We start from the raw sequence: 23,194 nt of genomic DNA on the forward strand, positions 1-23,194 counted from the left end.
AATATTTCTTTCCAAAAGACTTTGTATTTCTTTTCTTGTCAGCATTCCTTTGTTGTTTGTTGTTTGGTTTCGGTTGGTGAGGGGTGTTGGGAGCGTTTTATTTTGTTTGTTTTTGCCTTTCTGTGCAGCATGCAGCATCTTGGTCCCCCCACCAGGGACTGAACTCGGGCCGTGCAGTGAAAGCACCAAGGACTAACCACTGATTTCCTAACTAACCAAGAATTCCTATAATCTCGTCTTTAAATGTAAATTTTTATTGCAATCAACATTCAGAAAACTAAGATCTTAGCATCGAGTCACATCACTTCATGGCAAATAGATGAGGAAACAATGGAAACAGTGAGAGACTATTTTGGGGGGCTTCAAAATCACTGCAGATGGTGACTACAGCCATGAAATTAACAGATGCTTGCTCTTTCAAGAAAAGCTATGACCAACCTAGACAGCATATTAAAAAGCAGAGACATTACTTTACCAACAAAAGTCTGTCTAGTCAAAGCTGTGGTTTTTCCAGTAGTCATGTATGGATATGGGAGTTGGGTTATAAAGAAAGCTGAGTGCTGAAAAATTGATGCTTTTGAACTGTGGTGTTGGAGAAGACTCTTGACAGTCCCTTGGACTGCAAGGAGATCCAACCAGTCCATCCTAAAGGAAATCAGTCCTGAGTGTTCATTGGAAGGACTGATGTTTAAGCTGAAACTCCAATACTTTGGCCACCTGATGTGAAGAACCAACTCATTGGAAAAGACCCTGATGCTGGGAAAGATTGAAGGTGGGAGGAGAAGGGACAACAGAGGATAAGATGGTGGGATGGCATCACCAACGCGATGGACATGAGTTTGGGTAAACTCTAAGAGTTGGTGATGCACAGGGAAGCCTGGCATGCTGCAGTCCACAGGGTTGCAAAGAGTTGGACATGACTGAGAGACTGAACTGAACTGAACTGATTACGATCAAAGCACTTTTATTCAGAATAACTGGTGGGCCACTATGAACTGGATTTTTAAGCCTTTTCAGAATACAAGCTCAGGCAGAGTATGAACTTTGTTCAACACCCAAATTCCCACTTTCTCTGTAGAGTGCTCTTAAAACCTCAGACAGATATGAAGTCAGAACAACACATCAAATTCTACACTTGGTAAATAACAAGAATAACTACCATTTGTTAGGACCACTATGTGCCAGGAAATGGGCAAGGGCTTTACACACACTACTTTATTTAATCCTCCTACTTCTTCACAGAGTGGGTAACCTCATCTTTACTTTACAGAAAAAGTAGCTAAAACTCAAAGAGGTTAACATGAACTCAATTATACCACTAGTTATTAATGGAATCTATATTCAGCCTAGCTTTCCCTGACTTCAGAGTGTAGGTTTTCAACTGTACACATGCCCTCCCCTTCAAATCACCCTATAACTTTAAAAATAGTTATAAATACCCAATGTAAATGTCTGAACTTTGTTATAGTTTTAAAGCACCAAATTACATTGGTGGATGATACTAAAATGGCAATGACTATTAACCTGAATTCACCTAAGTAGACATTTTAAATAAAGTGTTAAAAACTGTATAGTGTATAAGATCCTCAAAGATGCTATTTAAATATTTGAGCTAATATTTCAAATTGCTTATTTAAAATTAAAAAAAAATTTGTTCTACTATCCAGTTAAGCAGATATTTTCATTATATTTGCTATCTTATCCTCTCTAGAAAATGAGATTACAGAATCTCTTACACTTAAAGACCACCTATGCCCTACTGTGATTTCATGAAGTTCTGCTCAATGTTGGCATTCTGTTAATATTTAATAATAAAGGGATTTAAACCATAGAAACAAGCAGAGAGACCTAACTAGCATTCAAACTAGAATAACCCATAAAGGATTCAACAGAAAATTAGTGCCTGAGAATACTTCAAGAAAAAAGGGGGAAGATGGATGGACCAAGATGCAGATATGAAGATAATCAGAAATCAACTTTATGATTTCAAAATATTCTTAGCCATAAGGAGGTTTTTCTACGTGTCATCAATTGTAGCACTCATTTCTTTCACCTTGTAACATTTCTGAAATTATATATGTTTTAAACTTGATTTCATATCATAATCCTCAATACTTTTTTTCTTTTCTAGTGGTCTATAAAATAAATGGTGCGTTTACAATAGACAGTATGGTAGCCAGTATTCAGTGGCTCCCAGTGACCCCTACATCCTGGCATTGACAGCCTTGACTCCTCCAACACCATACCAGGGTGGTCTGTGTATCCAACAGAATATAGTAAAAGTGACAGTATGCCATTCCCAAGATGAGTTTATAAAGGAAGCTGCTGCTTTTGTCTTAGTATCTCTGTCTCACATCACTCACTTTCCACTTTGAGGAAGTCAGCTGCTATGTTGTGAACAACGCTGTGGAGAGTTCACATGGCAAGGAATTAAGGCCTTTTGTTAACAGTCAGCCAGGAACTGAAGCCTGTCATCAGCAACCTTCTGAGTAAGCTCCCTTGGAAGCAGGGCTCCCTCTTCCAGCCCTGGTGAAGGTGACAGGTCACTGCTGCGTGGGTGGCACTGTGACTACCACCTCACAATAGACCCTGAACTAGAATCACTTTATGTTGCCCCAGGTTTCCTGACCCTTACACACCATGTGTGTTAATAACTGTCTTCTAATTTGGGGAATAATTTATTATGCAGCCATAGGTAACTAACATAGATGGTCTCTTAGATTCAATAAAATAGAATAAAGAAGGTTCATGGGAAGGATTTATTTCAAGAGACCCTCTAGGGTAGGGGTCCCCAAACTCCAGGATCAAATGCCTGATGATCTGAGGTAGAGCTGATGGAATAACAATGGAAATAAAGCATGCAATTAATGCATTTGAATCATCCCCAAGCCACTCCTTGCCCCTTAGTCCATGGAAAAAAGTGTCCTCCATGAAACCATCACCAAAGAGGACTGAGAAGGATGGAGGTGCTTGTGCTTCATTTCAAGTCTATGAAAGTGGTTTTAATATTACCAGTCAGAGGGCATGTCTCTATTGTAGTTGGGCACACAGTTAACCAGAGGGTGATTCCCACTTGAATAAACAATAAGTATGAAGCCAGGCTTGGCTGCTGTGGCAGGGAAGAGGGACAAGTGACTTCCTTGGCTTGATCTCAAGCCCTCAAGTTCATCAGGCCAAAGGATAGGTTGATATACTTCAATGGGTACATGAATTCCGGAAGTGGGCCACCTGATAAAAAAAAGTGGCCTGCAGCCAATTAAACTTGGTAAGAGGACCACCTGCAAGAGTGATAGGCCTCAACAGAGTGAGTTTACATAAAGCAGAACAGCGGAAACCAAGGCTGAGAGGGGAAACCGCAGCAGGAAAAATAGAACATCACTGTCTGTTTCAGAAAAGATGCAGGGAAGCCTCCAAAGTCCCAGAAAGATCTAGCATCAGACACCTGCCAAACTCAGCAGAAAGCCCTGCTGTGGCAATGTAAATTAAGAGCTTTCTATCCCCCTTTGAAGTAGTAGTTAGGGAGTTTGGGATGGACATGCTGCTACATTTTAAATGAATAACTAACAAGGGCCTGCTGTATAGCATAGGGAACTCTGCTCAATGTTAGGTGGCAGCCTGGATGGGAGGGGAATTTGAGGGAGAATGGATATATTTGTATTTATGGCTGAGTCCCTTTGCTGTTCACCTGAAACAATCACAACATTGCTAATTAGCTATACTCCAATACAAAATAAAAAGCTTAAAAAGAGAATTTTTCCCCTCTTCCACTCCATCCTTACCTCTTTCTGCTCATACTGAAGACCTTGTAAAAGTAGCAAGGAGGGCAAGAGAGAGATACTGCCCCGTGGTTAGCCCAAGCTGGGGGAGGGGGAAAGATTTTAATAACTGACCTAAGATGTTGCGTCCAACTTAAAGTAAATCAAAGTTGTTGTTGTTGTTGTTGTTTTTTACTAAGTGACCAGAAAATCTAGCCCTGTCAAGTTTTCATCCAGGGGCTAGGGAAGTACATCCCCTGTGAAAAAAGATTGTAGAGAGATAGTAGGAGACAAAAATAAAATTGCATTTGGATTGCATCCCACAGGTTGTGCTGGTCAAACACACCAGGTCCACGAGTTTGGGAAATGGTGCATACTGTCTGTGTGTTAGTCGCTCAGGGATCAAACCTCAGTCTCCTGCATGGCAAGCAGATTCTTTACCATCTGAACCACCAAGAAAGTCCACAGTTTCCCTTTGTGCTGTGCTTAGTCGCTCAGTCATGTCTGACCCTTTGTAATCCACTGGACTGTGCCCCACCAGGCTCCTCTGTCCATAGGATTTTCCAAGCAAGATTATTGGAGTGGGTTGCCATTTCCCCCTCCAGGGGATCTTGCCAACCCAGGGATCAAACCCTAGTCTCGTGTGTCTCCTGCATTGCAGGCAGATTCTTTACCTGCTGAGTCATAGGGGAATTTTAGGGACACATAAAATATCTGAAAAACACAGCAGGAAAGTTGCATGCTTAGCTTTCCTTAATCCTATACATTCCAAACTTGTTTGAGCATATCTCCCTTTCTGTTCACTTACAGTCTATTTTCTGGAATCAGTTCTTGTGCAAGTCACTTTGCCCAGTTAAGCCTGGATTTCTCCATCTTTGAAATAGAGGCAATAGCCAAACTGAGTTCAGCTCAATCGCTCAGTCTTGTCTGACTCTTTGCGAACCCATGGACTGCAGCATGCCAGGCCTCCCTGTCCATCACCAACTCCAGGAGCCTACTCAAACTCATGCCCATTGCATCAGTAAAGCCATCCAACCATCTCATCTTCTGTCGTCCCCTTCTCCTTCCTTCAATTTGTCCCAGCATCAGGGTCTTTTCTAATAAGCCAGTTCTTCGCATCAGGTGGCCCAAGTATTGGGAGTTCCAGCTTCAACATCAGTCCTTCCAATGAACACTCAGGACTGATCTCCTTTAGGATGAACTGGTTGGGTCTCCTCGCAGTCCAAGGGACCCTCAAGAGTCTTCTCCAACACCACAGTTCTAAAGCATCAATTCTCCAGTGCTCAGCTTTCTTTATAGTCCAACTCTCACATCCATACATGACTGCTGGAAAAAGCATAGCTTTGACTAGATGGACTTTTGTTGGTAAAGTAATGTCTCTGCTTTCTAATATGCTGTCTAGGTTGCTCATAGCTTTCCTTACAAAAAGCAAGCATCTTTTAATTTCATGGCTGCAGTCATCATCTGCAGGGATTTTGGAGCCCAAAAAAATAAAGTCAGCCAGTTTCCTCTGTTTCTCCATCTATTTGCCATGAAGTGATGGGACCAGATGCCATGATCTTAGTTTTCTGAATGTTGAATTTTAAGCCAAGTTTTTCACTCTCCTCTTTCACTTTCATCAAGAGGCTCTTTATTTCTTCCTCACTTTCTGCCTTAAGGGTGGTGTCATCTGCATATCTGAAGTTGTTGATATTTCTCCTGGCAATCTTGATTCCAGCTTGTGCTTCATCCAGCCAGGCATTTTGCATGATGCACTCTGCATATAAGTTAAATAAGCAGGGTGACAATAGCTGTACCTACCTCATATATTATTTGAGAGCATGAAATAGTTCAATGTATATAAAGTACTTAGCATATAATAAGTATTCTTCAAATCCTAGGGAAGGGAAAACACAGAAAGTTGGTACCTGGTTTTTTCATTTTTTCAACTTGATCACTCTTGTCAAGTAAAATATTAATGTTGTATTAAATACTCAAATGTGGTTTCCAGGGACTTCCCTGGTCTAGAGGCTAAGTTTCTGCATTCCTAATGCACGGAGCACCCAGGTTCAATCCCTGGTCAGGGAAGTAGATCCTGCATGCCACAACTAAAGGTCCCGCAAGCTGCAATTAAGACCCAGGGCAGCCAAATAAATAAATAAAAATAAATACTTAAAATAATAAGAAAATTTTAAATGTGGTTTCCAGGTCATAAATACTATCCATATCATTCTCATAACTGCAACTCAGAGCTATTTTGGTAGCTCTGGGTCTTGTATCATCCTAATCTTCTCTTCTTTCTCAGTTGTCCTGTTTGTAGCTACACTCATTCCCATGAATCAAAATTATTTCTTCTTTGTTTCATCAGTAGGAGATCATTGAACTGCTGAAAACAAAGGCTTTGTCTTATTTATTTCTGAATTCACAGCATCTACCTAAACCCTACAACATATAAGATACCCAAAGAATAATTAAGAAAAAAGAAAAGGAGAGAGGAAAAGACAGAAGAGAAAGAGGGTTAAATAAAATATTTTGCTTAGCCTCCAATTAAAATAAATAAATAAATTTTTAAAATATATTTTTTTCTTTAATGTGTGAAAAATAGACTGTGCAAGGTTCTCAATGTACTGACAGCTTAAACAAATTGACCTAATTCACGTAAGTATAGCTCTCATTTCATATTTCTTCTTGAATATGTTGGAAATGTTATGCTCTAATTCTGTTATTTTAGTGATTGCCCTAAAATACAAAATGGATATTTATCTTAATATCAGATGATATAATACTCTTCCCCTCCTCTCAATTATTATAAGGATTATAACTACTTTACCCTGGATAAGGAAATGACTACTCACGCAAGAATGCACACCAGGGAAATCCCATGGACAGAGAAGCCTGATGGGCTACAGTTTATGGGGTTGCAAAAGAGTCAGACACACCTTAACGACTAAACAATGACCACTTTAACTCAAGCTATGCCTGCTCATGTTGAAAGCTATCGTTTCCCGGTATTATAACTTAGCTTTATCTTTCTTACCCCACAAATTAGATACAGTTATTGATGTTTAATATGTTTAATGGTTATTTAAATTTCATGGTTACCACGTTCCTTGCTCACCTTTACCTCTCAGCTCTTCCTTCTGAGATTTTGCTTCCTCTTGAAGTAAATCTTTAAGAATTTCCTCGAATGAGCATCTATTATACAATTGTTCTTGAGAGAGTTTCACATGGCATAGAATTCTAGATTAACATTAATTTTGTTTTGTTGTTTTGTTTTTTGGCCACACTGCACGGTATGAGGAATCTTAGTTCCCGAACCAGGGATGGAACCCGTGCTCCGTGATGTGGAAGCATGGAGTCTTAACCACTGGACTGTCAGGAAAGTCCCACAGATTAACAGCAATTTTATCTCAGTTGTTCAAAGTTTTATTACAATGTCTTCTGGCTCCTATTGTTACTATATAGAAATTAACTGTAAATAATTACCTTGCAGCTTTTAAAATCTTCACTTGTCTTTGAGGTTCTGCAATTGCACTAGGATAGATTTCAGTGTGGATTTACTTTTATAGATTCTTCTGGGTTCATTGGGCCTCTAGGATTTGAGTATCATACCTTCATCATTTTGTATAATCCTCTCTACTATTTCTTCAGAATATTGTCTCTTCCTCCTTTTCTCTAGCCCCCTCTGGCACTCCAATTAGATAGAGATAATGCCTTCTTACTCTGTCTTACGTATCATGCACCTCTCTTTCATATTTCCAACTTTACACCTCAATTCCCCAAGACATTTTACATTCATTCTTCCTTCCCTTATCATGTCAATCTGCTGTGTAAATGGTCCTTTGGGTTTCTCATATATATATAAACTTCCAGAAAGCCTTGTTGTTCTTTTTTAAAATCTGATTGTTTATTTTTGGTAGACTGTTGTCTTCTGTGGTATTTATGATAGTATCCTGCATCTTCTTTAAAAATATTAAATATTTTTACTTACATTTGGCATCTGATAAGTTCAAATACCCAGTTTTTGCTTGTCTGATTCTGTAGGTTTTTTTTACTGGCTTTGCTCATGGTTCTGGACTTCCCAGTTGGCACTAGCAGTAAAAAAAAAAAAAAAAAAAAAAATCCACCTGCTAATGCAAGAGACTTAAGAGATGTGGGTTTTGACCCCTGGGTCAGGAAGATCCCCTGAAGGAGGGCACAGCAACCCACTTCACTATTCTTGCATGGAGAATCCCATGGACAGAGGAGCCTGGTGGGCTATGGTCCATAGGGTCACAAAGAGTCAGACACGACTGAAGCGACTTAGCATGCACTTGCATGGTTCTACATATATTTAATATTTATTCTCTGTTATATACATAGGAATTCTATCTGAAGGACTGCACTGAAGCTTGAGTTTGTAATGAGTTCCTCCAGATAGATTTGCCTTTGATTTTGCTTAGGGCATAAGAACGGAGAAGGTAATGGCATCCCACTCCAGTACTCTTGCCCGGAAAATCCCATGGACAGAGGAGCCCAGTAGGTTGCAGTCCATGGGGTCGCTGAGGATCGGACATGACTGAGCGACTTCACTTTCACTTTTCACTTTCATGCATTGGAGAAGGAAATGACAACCCACTCCAGTGTTCTTGCCTGGAGAATCCCAGGGACGGGGGAGCCTGGTGGGCTGCCATCTATGGGGTTGCACAGAGTCAGACATGACTGAAGTGACTTAGCAATGCATAAGAAAACACAAAACCCAAGAGCACTTAAGTTTTGAAAGGTTTTTCAATCCATAATAGTACAGATTTGGACCCCCCGACCCTTGACCCCACAATAAAGGAATAAACTATGTTAGGGTGGGCCTCATAAAGACTTCTCAGAAGACATGTTTTCTCCTGTTTTTCCAAGAGCCATGGCAGAGATAGGCAAGAATCTGTGTATCACCCTCCAGCAGACAGCGGTTTTTCTGGTCTACCCACTGAGGATGTGGAGGAGTTAGCTTTATGGCCCAATCTTTCACTTTGTGCAAGTCCCAAGACTGGTCTCCATGGTCCTCTCACAGCTCATGAAAGTGACACTGACTGTCCTTTGCCTTCTGATTCATGCCTTCTTGTCCTTTCTCTGGTAATTTCCCTTATTTTCTTAGTGGCTCATCTAAACATTAATTTTTAAAAATATCATACTGGACTTGTAGATGTCCTTTACAAGAAGAGTTACTCCAGATATCTGGTACACCATATTACCAGAAATAGAAGTTCCTGAATCTATAAATAGGGATATTTCTGGCACTTTTGCATAGTATCAGGCAGTGTTGAAGGAACTGTTCTCACTGAACTAAAATACCATCAACCCTCCTTTTCTATTTTTGAATGGGGATGGCCTTTCTTCTGAATACAGTGGAACACTGCATTGAGAAAACAATAGATAGATCGATAGAGAAACTTTTCTCATTTTTCCACTAATGGTTAAGACTTGTCTCTCCACCATGAAAAAAAAAGAGGGAAAGTACTGTCTATTTAAGAAATAGAAATGACATATCTATCAGAGGCCTTCCACAATGTAAGGCTGAAGAATTACTTTCTAACAATATTTTATCATTTACTTTTGAACACATATTCTCCTCACAAAAAAATTTATTCATGAAGAAGGTGTATTAATAGCAACCAGAATGCAGCCCAATACTACTAAAGTGAAAGTGAAGGAAAGTGAAAGTTGTCAGTCATGTTGGACTGTATAGTCCATGGAATTCTCCAGGCCAGAATACTGGAGTGGGTGGCCTTTCCCTTCTCCAGGGGATCTTCCCAACCCAGGGATGGAAACCAGCTCTCCCACATTGCAGGCAGATTCTTCATCAACTGGGCCACAAGGGAAGCCCAAGAATACTGGAGTGGGTAGCTTATCCCTTCTCCAGGGGATCTTCCCAACCCAGGAATTGAACCAGGGTCTCCTGTATTGCAGGCGGATTCTTTACCAACTGAGCTATAGGAAAGCCAATACTACTCTGTATGTTCCAAATGATAAGGAAATGGCTGTGCATCATTGTTATCTCCAAATAGACTGTGGCTTCTTTCACATTTGTCAAGATGCAAATTCAACATCTCATTGCACTGATTCTGTACATTAAACAGCATTTACCAAGCTTTGTGTGGTTTGGGGTTTTTGTGTTTGTTTCAGCTTTGGAGAACTCCTGAGGAGGAAAACACCATGTATGAATAATAATATCATCATTCAACAGGAATGAAAAACTGCTCTCCTCTGTTTTGTATATGACCAGTATTTTTTCTTCTTTTGGAAAATTATCTGGGCCTGCCACTTGCTTCCTCAGTACAATTGAACACATAATTACTATGTAAATGTGGATTTCCACATGCTTCCAAAGAAACACAGACCATTTGGTACTGGAGATTTTTAAAACATTAATCACTTGGAATATGGTACATTTGACGTAATCTATAAAATGAAAATACTTCTTATCTGCCTTGCATGGTCTAGTAGTAAGATTAATTTCTTAATTTTGGATAAGTAATTTGAACATGAAAAGCCTTATACAAATGAAAGTAGGTACTAATATTAAAACAGAAATTACTGAGCTACTCTGTAAAAAAGCACAGAGATATAGTTTCTGCTCATTATTTTTCCGTCTTTATTTTTATTATCATGTATATTATTAGATCATTATCTAATAATTTCTAGATTTAAAAATGTAAGACAACAAATAGATATTTTTCTTTAAGACCTGACACTCACATAGGGGTTTTCCCTCTTTCACAAAAGTAGCATTGAGTATGTTGTTGTTCTTTAGTTGCTAAGTCGTGTCCAACTCTTTTGTGATTCCATGGACTGTAGCCCGCCAAGCTCCTCTGTCCATGGGATTTCCCAGGGAAGAATGTCGGAGTGGGTTGCCATTTCCTTCTGCAGGGGATCTTCCCGACCTAAGGATCAAACCTGCATTGGTTTGATCCTTACGTCCTGACACCTCCTGCATTGGTGGAGGGATTCTTTACCACTGAGCCACCAAGGAAGTCCACTGAGTGTGTTGCTGTGCTGTGCTTAGTCGCTCAGCTGTGTCCAACTCTTTTCAACCCCATGGACTACAGCCTGCCAGACACCTCTGTCCGTGGGGATTCTCCAGGCAAGAATACTAGAGTGGGTTGCCACGCCCTTCTCCTTGCTGCTGCTGCTGCTGCTGCTAAGTCGCTTCAGTTGTGTCCGACTCTGTGCGACCCCATAGACAGCAGCCCATCAGGCTCCGCCTTCCCTGAGATTCTCCAGGCAAGAACACTGGAGTGGGTTGCCATTTCCTTCTCCAATGCATGAAAGTGAAAAGTCAAAGGGAAGTCGCTCAGTCGTGTCCGACTCTTAGCGACCCCATGGACTGCAGCCTACCAGGCTCCTCTGTCCATGGAAGTTTCCAGGCAAGAGTACTGGAGTGGGGTGCCAGTGCCTTCTCCGGCCCTTCTCCTTATTACCACTCAAATCTGTGATTCCTAACCCAGTGATGACCTGTTTCATAAATATTGTTGTATGGCTTGGACCACTGCATGTTTTTTTTGACTGGGTGAGTATTGAGAAGAAACAGCAAGCCTCTTTTTTAAATTACTTGCAGAAAATAAAATTTAAAAGTCAGATATATAGAGAGATTGCTCTAACTTTAAAATCCATTCCCTAAACCAATGGAGAAAAAACATATTTCATTTTAATTAAAGAATTACAGATGCCCCACTTGTACTCATGCAGATTCCTGGTCATATAAAAAAAAATCCAAGAAATAATTATTGATTGAAAATCCAACATTTTGTAAGAAGAGAGGGAAGAACAGAACAAACATAAAACTATCTGTTATTAAATGTTTCAATGACTCCTTTTTCCATAGCATACAGTATAAATCTATCAGCATAATACAAAAATCTTTACCATTTTTTCTAATGCCTATTTCTCAAACCTCATTGTTTCTTTCAATAGTTTTTAACCAATTATTACCGAGCATCCACTCTGTGCCGGGTTCTTTGTTAAGTGCTAGGAATGCAAACAGAGGGTGGGGGGGAGAGAGAGAGAATTCCTAACAGCATAGAGATTAGACTTTAGCAGGAGATGCAAAAAGTTAACTAAACAAATGGTTAATTATGTACCCTGTGTAGTTAGGTCAGGGACTACAAAGGTTATCACAGGATGCAACATGAGCATAAGACAGAGACCTAATCTAAGGGGTAGAAAAGCTGCCCCTACAGAGGTGTCATTTAAGCTAAGATCTGAAGAACCAGAAATTATCTGGGCAGAGTTCAGTTCAGTTCAGTCACTCAGTCGTATCTGACTCTTTGCAACCTCACGAACCGCAGCACGCCAGGCCTCCCATCCAGGCAGAGTTAGAGAAACAGGAAGAGGGAAAGTGACTATGTGTGAAGGCTCTGAGGGGAACCGGGCCTGACAAGGAGAGGAAAAAGGGGGAAGTGGCTGGAGTTGGGGCTACACGAGCAGGTGGGGCCCAGATTAGAGAAGATTTGTGACCAACTTAGTGCCTCATCTTAAGAGCAACTAGAAACCACTGACATACTTGAAGCAGTCGGCGTGAAATATTTACAAGTGTGCTTCTTAAAAAACCATTCTCTCTGTTGTATGAAGGGGAAAACCTGACAGGGACAGGAATGAAAGCTAGGCTGTCATTGTTAGAAGGTTACTGCAGTGGCTTAGGACAGAAAAGATGACAGGAAATAAAGGAAGGAGGGGCAACAGCTGAAGTATGAGGAAAGGAGGGAGGAAAAAGGAAACTCTTAACTTCAAATGTCATATAACAATAAATAAAAATATTTTCTACAATATTAGGCAAAGAATCAATTCCCAGCACATATACAGAACTTCTAGAAATCAACAAAAGACTAGCAACTCAATGTTTAAACTAAGCAAACAATGAGCACTTTATAGAAAAGAAAATATAAATATTATAAAAGTCATATAAAAATGTTTATAATTAGAGAATTAAAAGTTAAAATAATAACATTTTGAGATATTTTTCATCTGTAATATAAGTAACATTGAAGGCCCCAGTGAAAGTCAGTTTGGGAGTTTAAGAAGTGCTGCATGACAAAATTATTAAGTAGACTTTTTACTCAAAATGTTATCTACTATTGGTGAAAATTCACATTCTACTCTCACATAAAATACATTTAAAAACCCTTCAGTAAAGAAATTACATTTAATTTGGCTTAACCCAGCACTGCAGGCTGCGTCTTCAGAGAGCAAGCTCTCAGTGGAGATCTGCATGTCTAGGCAGCTTACTGGGGACTGGTTTCCTTCCAAGAGGGCCAGAGCTGATAATAGAAATGATGCTACAGAACTCATTCTTTCTTTCAGGGAGATGACAGGATCCCAGAAGAGCAAGAGTCTGAGAGCAGCACTTAACCCTCAGATGCAAGAAAGGCATAATTACCATGATGAGCAGTGAGGACTGAATGGCCTCACTCAAAAGGATCAATGAAAATGGAAATAAAACACAGGGCTCCTAGGGGGAAACAAATGGACAGCCAAATAAGGATAATCCTTAATTTATATGACCAAAGGGATCATAAATGGGTGAGCAGAAGGCTGAAGTCAGACCTCCAATAGGAAAGCCATGATCCTTTCCCTAATTTCCAGACCTGAGCCAATTCTCAGACCCAGAGCTTCCTACCATAAGTAGAGGCTGGGATTACATTAGAAAAGATTGTAAAAGAGCATGGAAAATGTATGCAGTAATTCCCTGTTCTTCCCCCTAGGGAACCATAGCAATTCATTCAGTTCATGATATACTGGAAGAAGAAAAATCCAGATCTTTTGAAGGCTGTTGTACATGGGGTCTGAGCTGATGCTGATATTTGGTGTCATTATGGAAATGAGACAATAAATGGATTTCTGGCCAAGTCTGTCTCATGGTTATCATTCATGTGAGACAGACAATGTCAATTCAATGTCTTGATGTAAGGCTATAAACCTCCTGCTCCCTGTTATAATGAAAGCACCTGGACCATCTGGACATTCTATAGACCATCACATTAATTCACTATATTGATGATATCATATAAATCAGGCCTGATTATCCAGAAGTAGCTAGTATTCTGAGTGCCATAGTGAAACTAATGTGCTCTAGAGGGTAGGAGATAAACCTTGCAAAGATTCAAGGGCCTATCTCATCAGCAAAATATTTAAGGGTCCACTGGTCTGGGTCATACCCAAGTATCTTCTTCAAATTAAAGAACAAGTTATTCACCTTGCACATTTTACTTACTTATTCACCTTGCACACTTTGCCAACAAAGATCTGTATAGTCAAAGCTATGATTTTCAGTAGTCATATATGGATGTGAGCGTTGGACCATAAAGAAGGCTGAGTGCCAAAGAATTGATGCTTTCGAACTGTGTCCTGGAGAAGACTCTTGACAGTCCTTTGGACAGGAAGGAGATCAAACCAGTCAATCCTAAAGGAAATGTACCCTGAATATTCACTAGAAGGACTGATGCTGAAGCTGAAGCTCCAGGACTTTGGCCATCTGGTGCAAAGAACTGATTCACTGGAAAAGACTCTGATGCTAGGAGAGGTTGAGGGCAAGAGGAGAAGGGGGCAACAGAGGATGAGATGGTTGGATGGCTTCACTGACTCAGTAGACATGAGTTTGAGCAAACTCTGGGAGATAGTGAAGGACAGGGAAGCTTAGTGTGCTGCAGTTCATAGGGTCACAAAAAGTCAGACATGACTTAGCAACTGCACAACTTCTATTGGGCTCAAAGAAAGAATCTACCTTACTGTTTTCTTAGAGAGAGATTTAAAAATAGCTCATCTATGGATCCTGTCTGTCAATATAGACGAGATCAGGCACGTTCAGGGTGGTATGGCCGTAGACATGTCAATATAGACCTATCCCCAACTACTAGCTCTGATATTGGCATGCCATTTAGCCAACATGTATTTCTACGTAAAAGTGAAAGTCGCTCAGTCATGTCCGACTCTTTGCAAACCCAGGGACTATACAGTCCATGGAATTCTCCAGGCCAGAATACTGGAGTGGGTAGCCTTTCCCTTCTCCAGGGGATCTTCCCAGCCCAGGGATCAAACCCAAGTCTCCTGCATTGCAGGCAGATTCTTTACCAGCTAAGCCACCAGCAACCATTCTATGTAAGGACCCTAACTAATCAAGGGCAAAGTTTCCTCATGATTTACAAATTTTCAACAAACTGAATTTTTTCTTATATAGTTTTTGTCTAAATATATAAAAATTCCATAGACAGAAGATCCTGGTGGGCTATAGTCCCTGGGGTCACAAAAACTCAGATACAACTGAGTAATTGAGCCTCACACATTGGTCTGGAGATGGATAAACACACAATCAGAAAGATAATAAGCCGAATAACTTTCTAAAATATTGTCCACCTAATACTAAGAAATAAATCTCAGTACTTTAAAAGGATTACCTTTGAAATTGTGCTTCAAAATTTTTTTTCATTGTTATTTTATTTTTAAACTTTACATAATTTTATTAGTTTTGCCAAATATCAAAATGAATCCGCCACAGGTATACATGTGTTCCCCATCCTGAACCCTCCTCCCTCCTCCCTCCCCATACCATCCCTCTGGGTCGTCCCAGTGCACTAGCCCCAAGCATCCAGTATCGTGTATCGAACCTGGACTGGCAACTCGGTTCTTACATGATATTTTACATGTTTCAATGTCATTCTCCCAAATCTTCCCACCCTCTCCCTCTCCCACAGAGTCCATAAGACTGTTCTATACATCAGTGTCTCTTTTGCTGTCTCGTACACCGGGTTATTGTTACCATCTTCCTAAATTCCATATATATGCGTTAGTATACTGTATTGATGTTTTTCCTTCTGGCTTACTTCACTCTGTATAATAGGCTCCAGTTTCATCCACCTCATTAGAACTGATTCAAATGTATTCTTTTTAATGGCTGAGTAATACTCCATTGTGTATATGTACCACAGCTTTCTTATCCATTCATCTGCTGATGGACATCTAGGTTGCTTCCATGTCCTGGCTATTATAAACAGTGCTGCGATGAACATTGGGGTATACGTGTCTCTTTCCCTTCTGGTTTCCTCAGTGTGTATGCCCAGCAGTGGGATTGCTGGATCGTAAGGCAGTTCTATTTCCAGTTTTTTAAGGAATCTCCACACTGTTCTCCATAGTGGCTGTACTAGTTTGCATTCCCACCAACAGTGTAAGAGGGTTCCCTTTTCTCCACACCCTCTCCAGCATTTATTATTTGTAGCCTTTTGGATCGCAGCCATTCTGACTGGCGTGAAATGGTACCTCATGGTGGTTTTGATTTGCATTTCTCTGATAATGAGTGATATTGAGCATCTTTTCATGTGTTTGTTAGCCATCTGTATGTCTTCTTTGGAGAAATGTCTATTTAGTTCTTTGGCCCATTTTTTGATTGGGTCGTTTATTTTTCTGGAGTTGAGCTGTAGGAGTTGCTTGTATATTTTTGAGATTAGTTGTTTGTCAGTTGCTTCATTTGCTATTATTTTCTCCCATTCTGAAGGCTGTCTTTTCACCTTGCTAATAGTTTCCTTTGATGTGCAGAAGCTTTTAAGGTTAATTAGGTCCCATTTGTTTATTTTTGCTTTTATTTCCAATATTCTGGGAGGTGGGTCATAGAGGATCCTGCTGTGATATATGTCAGAGAGTGTTTTGCCTATGTTCTCCTCTAGGAGTTTTATAGTTTCTGGTCTTACGTTTAGATCTTTAATCCATTTTGAGTTTATTTTTGTGTATGGTGTTAGAAAGTGGTCTAGTTTCATTCTTTTACAAGTGGTTGACCAGATTTCCCAGCACTACTTGTTAAAGAGATTGTCTTTAATCCATTGTATATTCTTGCCTCCTTTGTCAAAGATAAGGTGTCCATATGTGCGTGGATTTATCTCTGGGCTTTCTATTTTATTCCATTGATCTATATTTCTGTCTTTGTGCCAGTACCATACTGTCTTGATAACTGTGGCTTTGTAGTAGAGCCTGAAGTCAGGTAGGTTGATTCCTCCAGTTCCATTCTTCTTTCTCAAGATCGCTTTGGCTATTCGAGGTTTTTTGTTTTTCCATACAAATTGTGAAATTATTTGTTCTAGCTCTGTGAAGAATACTGTTGGTAGCTTGATAGGGATTGTGTTGAATCTATAAATTGCTTTGGGTAGTATACTCATTTTCACTATATTGATTCTTCCAATCCATGAACATGGTATATTTCTCCATCTATTAGTGTCCTCTTTGATTTCTTTCACCAGTGTTTTATAGTTTTCTATATATAGGTCTTTAGTTTCTTTAGGTAGATATATTCCTAAGTATTTTATTCTTTCCGTTGCAATGGTGAATGGAATTGTTTCCTTAATTTCTCTCTCTGTTTTCTCATTATTAGTGTATAGGAATGCATCCTTCACTCAAGAGGCAAGGGCTTCCCAGGTGGCTCAGTAGTAAAAAATCTGCCTGCCAATGCAAAAGATGCTGGAGACATGGGTTCAATCCCTGGGTTGGGAAGATCCCCCTAGAGAAGGAAATGGCAACCCACTGCATAATTCTTGCCAGGAAAATTCCATGGACAGAGGAGCCTGGTGGACTGGGCTACAGTCCATGGGGTCACAAAGAGTCGGACACGATTCCGTGACTGAGTACACAAGAAGCAAGTATTTATGTCCATTTACTGAACACTCATTACAAGTCTATCATTTATCTAACCCATGTCATAAACTATTCCAAATCAGGGTAGCTTAAAATAACACCCCGACATTTTTTATGATTCTGTGGGTCAGCAGTTTGTGCTGTATTCAGCTGGGTGGTTCTTCACTGGTCTCACATGGAGTCTCTCTATGGCTACAGGAACAGATAGGTTTGACTATCTGTTATCTGAGCTGCTTTAACAAAATCCCATAGGCTGAATGACTTGAACAACATACACTTCTCATAGTTCTAGAGGCTGAAAGTCCAAGATCTGGACTTACCTGCAGATATGATATCCCATGGTATCTTGCTTCCTGATTCATGGATGGGCTGTCTTCTCACTGTGTCCTCACACAGCAGAAGAGGCAAGGGATCTCTCTGGAGCCAGGGCACCAATCCCATTCATAAGGGTCCCAGCCTCATGACCTAATCACCTACTAAATGCCCCACCTCCAAATATCATTATATTGGGTATTAGGATTTAACATATGAATCTGGGGGGAGGCATAAAATTCAGTCTATAGCAACTGGGTTGGGTGGGCTAGCATGGCCCCTCTCCTATGTCTGGTGACTGGTATGGGCTATTGGAGCTCTCTCTACCTGGTCTCTCATTTTCAAGGAGCCTTCTTCACATGAAAGTCAAGGAGTTTCAAGAAGATATAAAAAACACAGTCTCCTGTTACCTAAGCACAGAAGCACTACAACATCATTTCAACTACATTTTATTAGTCAAAGTCCAAAATTCAGCCCAAACTCCAGTGGGAGTTGGTGAGGCAGATGGATGGGGAAAATGGACTTCTTCTCTTAGAATAAATAGAAAATCATGCTGCAAAGGGGCAAGAAGCCAGGGATGGAAAAATCTGTTTGGCTATCTTTACAAACAATCATTCACCTTAGGGTCTATGGACCTATTTTACACATATTCATCAGGTCATTTATCCTTATAATAATGGCATAGGAAAAAGATTTTCAATCCCACTTCACAAATTCTGGATCAGGGTTGCATTCTCATTTTTGTCTCTGGATTATTTTATTAGAATCTTCTCGAGACTACCCATAGGTTACAATAAAATTTACCATTGTTTTACATTAATCACTTTAGAAGCAGAAAGTAGACTAATAAATAGAGCTTTGTGAACAGAGAAAGATGTAGCACTAATTACACATCATCTCATTTCCCCATCTGTAGTGCAGGGCGAAAATGTTTTCAAAGCCTGAGCTTTCTATTATAGGGATGTATGGTTGACGGAATTGAGAATTGATAACTACTAGACCATGAGTGAGTGGGGCTGGACCCAGTACCAAGGCTCCACTTCAAGGGAGCGCTAAAAGAATAAGATTCTTCTTGCTGAGTCGCTTCAGTCATGTCCGACTCTGTGCGACCCCATAGATGGTAGCCCACCAGGCTCCCCCGTCCCTGGGATTCTCCAGGCAAGAACACTGGAGTGGGTTGCCATTTCCTTCTCCAATGCATGAAAGTGAGAAGTGAAAGTGAAGTCGCTCAGTCATGTCCGACTCTTAGCGACCCCATGGACTGCAGCCCACCAGGCTCCTCTGTCCATGGGATTTTCCAGGCAAGAGTACTGGAGTGGGGTGCCATTGCCTTCTCCGAAGATTCTTCTTGGTGTCATATAAATTAGTGATTTTCAAATTAAAGTTCGTGAGCAATAAAATCAATTTATGGAACTACCACCAGTATTTCTTAAGTGAAATGAACAAATTACAGTAGAATAGAAGAAGAAGAAGATGGCACAGCACCCACAGGATATGACTAGAGATCAAATAATTAATTACATAGCCAGTCCCACTAGCTCCTGTCAAGCAGAGGAGACTAGATCTTCACTAGTCCCTTTTGTTCCATCTGTTAAATTATTTACAGAGATTCGATGCTTATTGGATTACACTCTTCTGAAATCCAATTTTTTTGGAGTGGGGTCCTGATGATATATTGCCTTCTTTGGTTAAGAGTATTTTTAGGTTCTAATCTTACTAAGCTGAGCCAAATTCAACTAATACTAGAAACAAAGCCTTCTTAAAGCCAATACCACATATCTAAGACTTGTGCTTTTTAAATCACATCAGAATCAATAACTAATCTCAAACTTAGTGATAAGATTTATCCCAAATTCTTAGGCTTCTTTGGTAGCTCAGATAGTAAAGAATCTGCCTACAAGGCAGGAGACCCAGGTTCGATCCCTGGGTTGCGAAGATCCCCTGGAAAAGGGAATGGCAACCCACTCCAGTATTCTTGCCTGGAAAGTTCCATGGACTGAGGAGCCTGGGAAGCTACAGTCCATGGAGTCACAAAAAGTTGCATGTGACTGAGTGACTAACACATACCAAATTCTTACCTTAAGGGAAATAATCAAAATATTTATTTAAAATTCCTATACAGAAGTTGAAACCAACTTCCCTTTTTCTTTACCTTTCAAGCTGAAATTATCTCATAGAACACTTTAAAAAATGTCCTATTCACGTAAGGAACTACAGAGTTCATCAGTCTTCTCTACCATCTAAAGAAATACAGATACACACTAACATCCCTCTTCCCTGGAGTTTGCACTTCTGGCAATACAAGTCACTTTGAGCAAAATTAGACCTTGGCTATAAGTGTAAAAGCCTCTGAGCAACTCCTAGAGAGGGAAAATAAAAGTCACATAGTCTAGGTGGCAAAATCCTTTCAGTTTATTAAAAGAATTTTTACCCATTTTACACTGTTATTGATTTTCCAATCATAGCACACTTAAGGCAGAAAATTACTAAAAGATGTTTCACTTAGATATAAGGATAGTGATAGCAATAAAAATGATAGCTAACAACTCACTAAGTTGAGAAATAGGAAAACTGTCAAAACTCTGATAAGAGGGCACCAAAATACAGCAGTTTATGCTGCTGCTGCTGCTAAGTCGCTTCAGTCATGTCCAACTCTGTGCAACCCCAGACGGCAGCCCACCAGGCTCCCCTGTCCCTGGGATTCTCCAGGCAAGAGTACCGGAGTGGGTTACCATTGCCTTCTTAGCAGTTTATAGTTGTTCAGTATAAGTACCGATGTAGCCTTACATATACAACCTACATACATACCATCATGAGTGATTCTCACAAACATAATAATAATTGAAAGAAGCACTAGTGGTAAAGAACTCGCCTGCCAATGCAGGAAACATAAGAGACACGGGTTCGATCCCTGGGTCTGGAAGGTCCTCTGGAGGAGGGCATGGCCACCCACTCCAGTATTCTTGGCTGAAGAATCCCATGGACAGAGGAGCCTGGCTGGCTGCAGTCCATGGGGTCATATAGAGTTGGACACGAGTGAAGTGACTTAGCACCCACACACAAACCAAAATAAAAGTATATGCTGAATGATTCTAGTTATTTAAAATTCAAAAATATGCAAAACAGATCTATGGTGTTAGGAATTCAGGCCACTGATTGCCTTTGCGATAGGATCAATCAGTGGAAGAGAGCATTTCTTGGGGAATGAGAAGGGTTGCTTCTGAATTACTAGTAAGGTTCTTATTCTTCATCTGTGTAATATTTTCACTTTGTGAAAACTCATAGAGTGGTACACTTACATTTTGTACATTTCTCTTTATGTACACTATATTCAATTATTTACAAAAAAAGATTAGGTAAAATTAAAATGTGATTATGCATTTTATTTCTGTTGTGATCATATTATAGAGCATAAAATTGGAGGTTGTGTCGGATCAGGTCCTACAATAAGCAGTTGCCAAGACAGGATTAAATATGCAAGGGTTTTATTCAGGGTAACACTAGTGTGGAACACACTGAGAAGAGAGCCAGTGGGGCTGGGAGGGCCATAGCCACCATGCAAGTCTGAAGTGAGTGAAGAAGGAAAGGAGGTTGGGTGGAAGCATCCTCCACTGCAGTGTAGCCTACAGAAGTTTCGACAGGGCCGTTGGGGAGGCCCCGGACCCTCAAGAATAGGCCTGCCTTAGCGCCCCTGCCATGCTTAGCTTAGTCATTGACAAATGCAGCAAAGTATTTCAAGCACAGTAGCAGACCCTTTGTTCCATCAGCTCCCTGTGTTGGACGTGTGCAATGCGTATTCTTGTGGACACTAGAGACACTCTGGCAAGGTATTCTCTTTTTTATTAAAATATATTTTTTTAGTTTCTAAATTTGTATCCACTTTTTGAATTTATATACAGCAAAACTGACTTACTTTAGGGACAGTTCTATGAGCTCTGACAAATGCATAATCATATCACCACAACCACTGTTAAGACATTTATCAGTTCTATCACCCTAAAAATTCCTCACCCCATCCCCAGGCCCCAGCCACAATTGCCCCTATAATTTTTTCCTTTTCTAGACTATACGTGAAATCACATGTTATGAAGCCTGTTGAGTCTTAATGCATTTGAAACTAATCCATATTCTTACATGCATCAGTATTTTTTTATCTTTTTTAATATTTATTTCTGAGCAGTATTTTACTGTATTGATATACAACACTTTTTAAAATCCATCCATCAATTGAGAATGTTTAGTTTGTTTCCCATTTGAGATACTTATGGATAAAGCGACTGTAAGTATCTGCAAATATGTTTTGGGATAGACAGAGTGTTGTGCCTCATGTCAGAGGGAACGTGCACACATTGGAAATCTATTTACCATCACATTCAAGTAACAGTGAGGAATAGGAGGGAGAACTCTAAGACACTTTTTATCTACATATGCAATCAAGATCATAGAAAAACATTAGAGACTATCTGAAGCATTATGTCATCTTCGAAGGTTTGGCAACAAATTTCCAGGTTGTTACCTGGTCAGGATGTCTTGGGAATGTCTCACCAGATGTTGTCTACTTCAATCCCAGGGAATATATATTTTCAGATTACCAGATAATGTTTGGGTGCAGTCAGGATTTGACACTGTCTTTAGGTGTGTCACATGGATCCAAGAGTCAACTCCTTGAAGTTTCTCAGCACAAGGGTTAGTTAGCAGTACTTGATTGGTCCTTTCCAGTGAGGCTGAAGAGGGTTCTTCTGCAGTTGTCTTTTCCAGCAGATGAAATCTCCGGGATGCAAAGTATAATGCTTAAGGTCTTTGTTTCCCAAAAACACATAGTGAAAAGACTGCTCTACCAAAACACGGTTATTTTTAATAGAAGCAGTTCAGTTCAGTTCAGTCACTCAGTCGTGTCCGACTCTTTGTGACCCCATGAACCGCAGCACACCAGGCCTCCCCGTCCATCACCAACTCCCGGAGTCCACCCAAACCCATGTCCATTGAGTCAGTGATGCCATCCAACCATCTCATCCCCTGTCGTCCCCTTCTCCTCCCGCCCTCAATCTTTCCCACCATCAGGGTCTTTTCAAATAAGTCAGCTCTTCTCATCAGGTGGCCAAAGTATTGAAGTTTCAGCTTCAACATCAAGGCCCTCCAATATTGGAGTATCTGGCCTTTAGTCAGTTGTGAATCAAAAGAGTCAAGTGCAATGGGCATCCAGTGACTATCTCAAAGGATGAGAGCTTGAGTTCCAAAAAGAGTAAATCTGGGATGTAGAGGGACTGATGACAATGTTTTTGGCAACTTTATTCGCAGGGCCTCTATCAATTTTGCTAATTGAGTCTTAATTATGCCATTACTTAACAATGCCATTAGTGCATGTGAGTAAACCAGAGGTTTGAGGACGGAAGGCACGGTGACAGTGTTGTAAAATGAGCCAAACAGCACAGACTTGTTGAAGCACTGGACCAGTTGGGTTCCTTGTTTAACACGAAGTTCGAGAGGAGTTCTCCAGGTAGAGGTAA

General features: G+C 40.3%; 1 protein-coding gene across 3 annotated transcripts in view; it reads right to left on the reverse strand.

Annotated features, from left to right (window-relative positions):
* MAPK10 (mitogen-activated protein kinase 10) overlaps window positions 1-23,194 on the reverse strand; it is a 623,107-nt gene that overhangs the window by 448,422 nt on the left and 151,491 nt on the right. The window contains exon 1 of one of the 3 annotated variants that reach the window (XM_070791732.1): window positions 2,364-2,384. The exons of the other annotated variants lie outside the window; for them this stretch is intronic. The gene's annotated coding sequence lies outside the window, so the exon portion shown is untranslated. Of the gene's footprint in view, window positions 1-2,363; window positions 2,385-23,194 lie in introns of those variants that run through there. 3 annotated transcript variants of the gene reach the window in all.

This window comes from Bos indicus, chromosome 6, assembly GCF_029378745.1.
Source record: "Bos indicus isolate NIAB-ARS_2022 breed Sahiwal x Tharparkar chromosome 6, NIAB-ARS_B.indTharparkar_mat_pri_1.0, whole genome shotgun sequence".
Classification (NCBI taxonomy): domain Eukaryota; kingdom Metazoa; phylum Chordata; class Mammalia; order Artiodactyla; family Bovidae; genus Bos; species Bos indicus.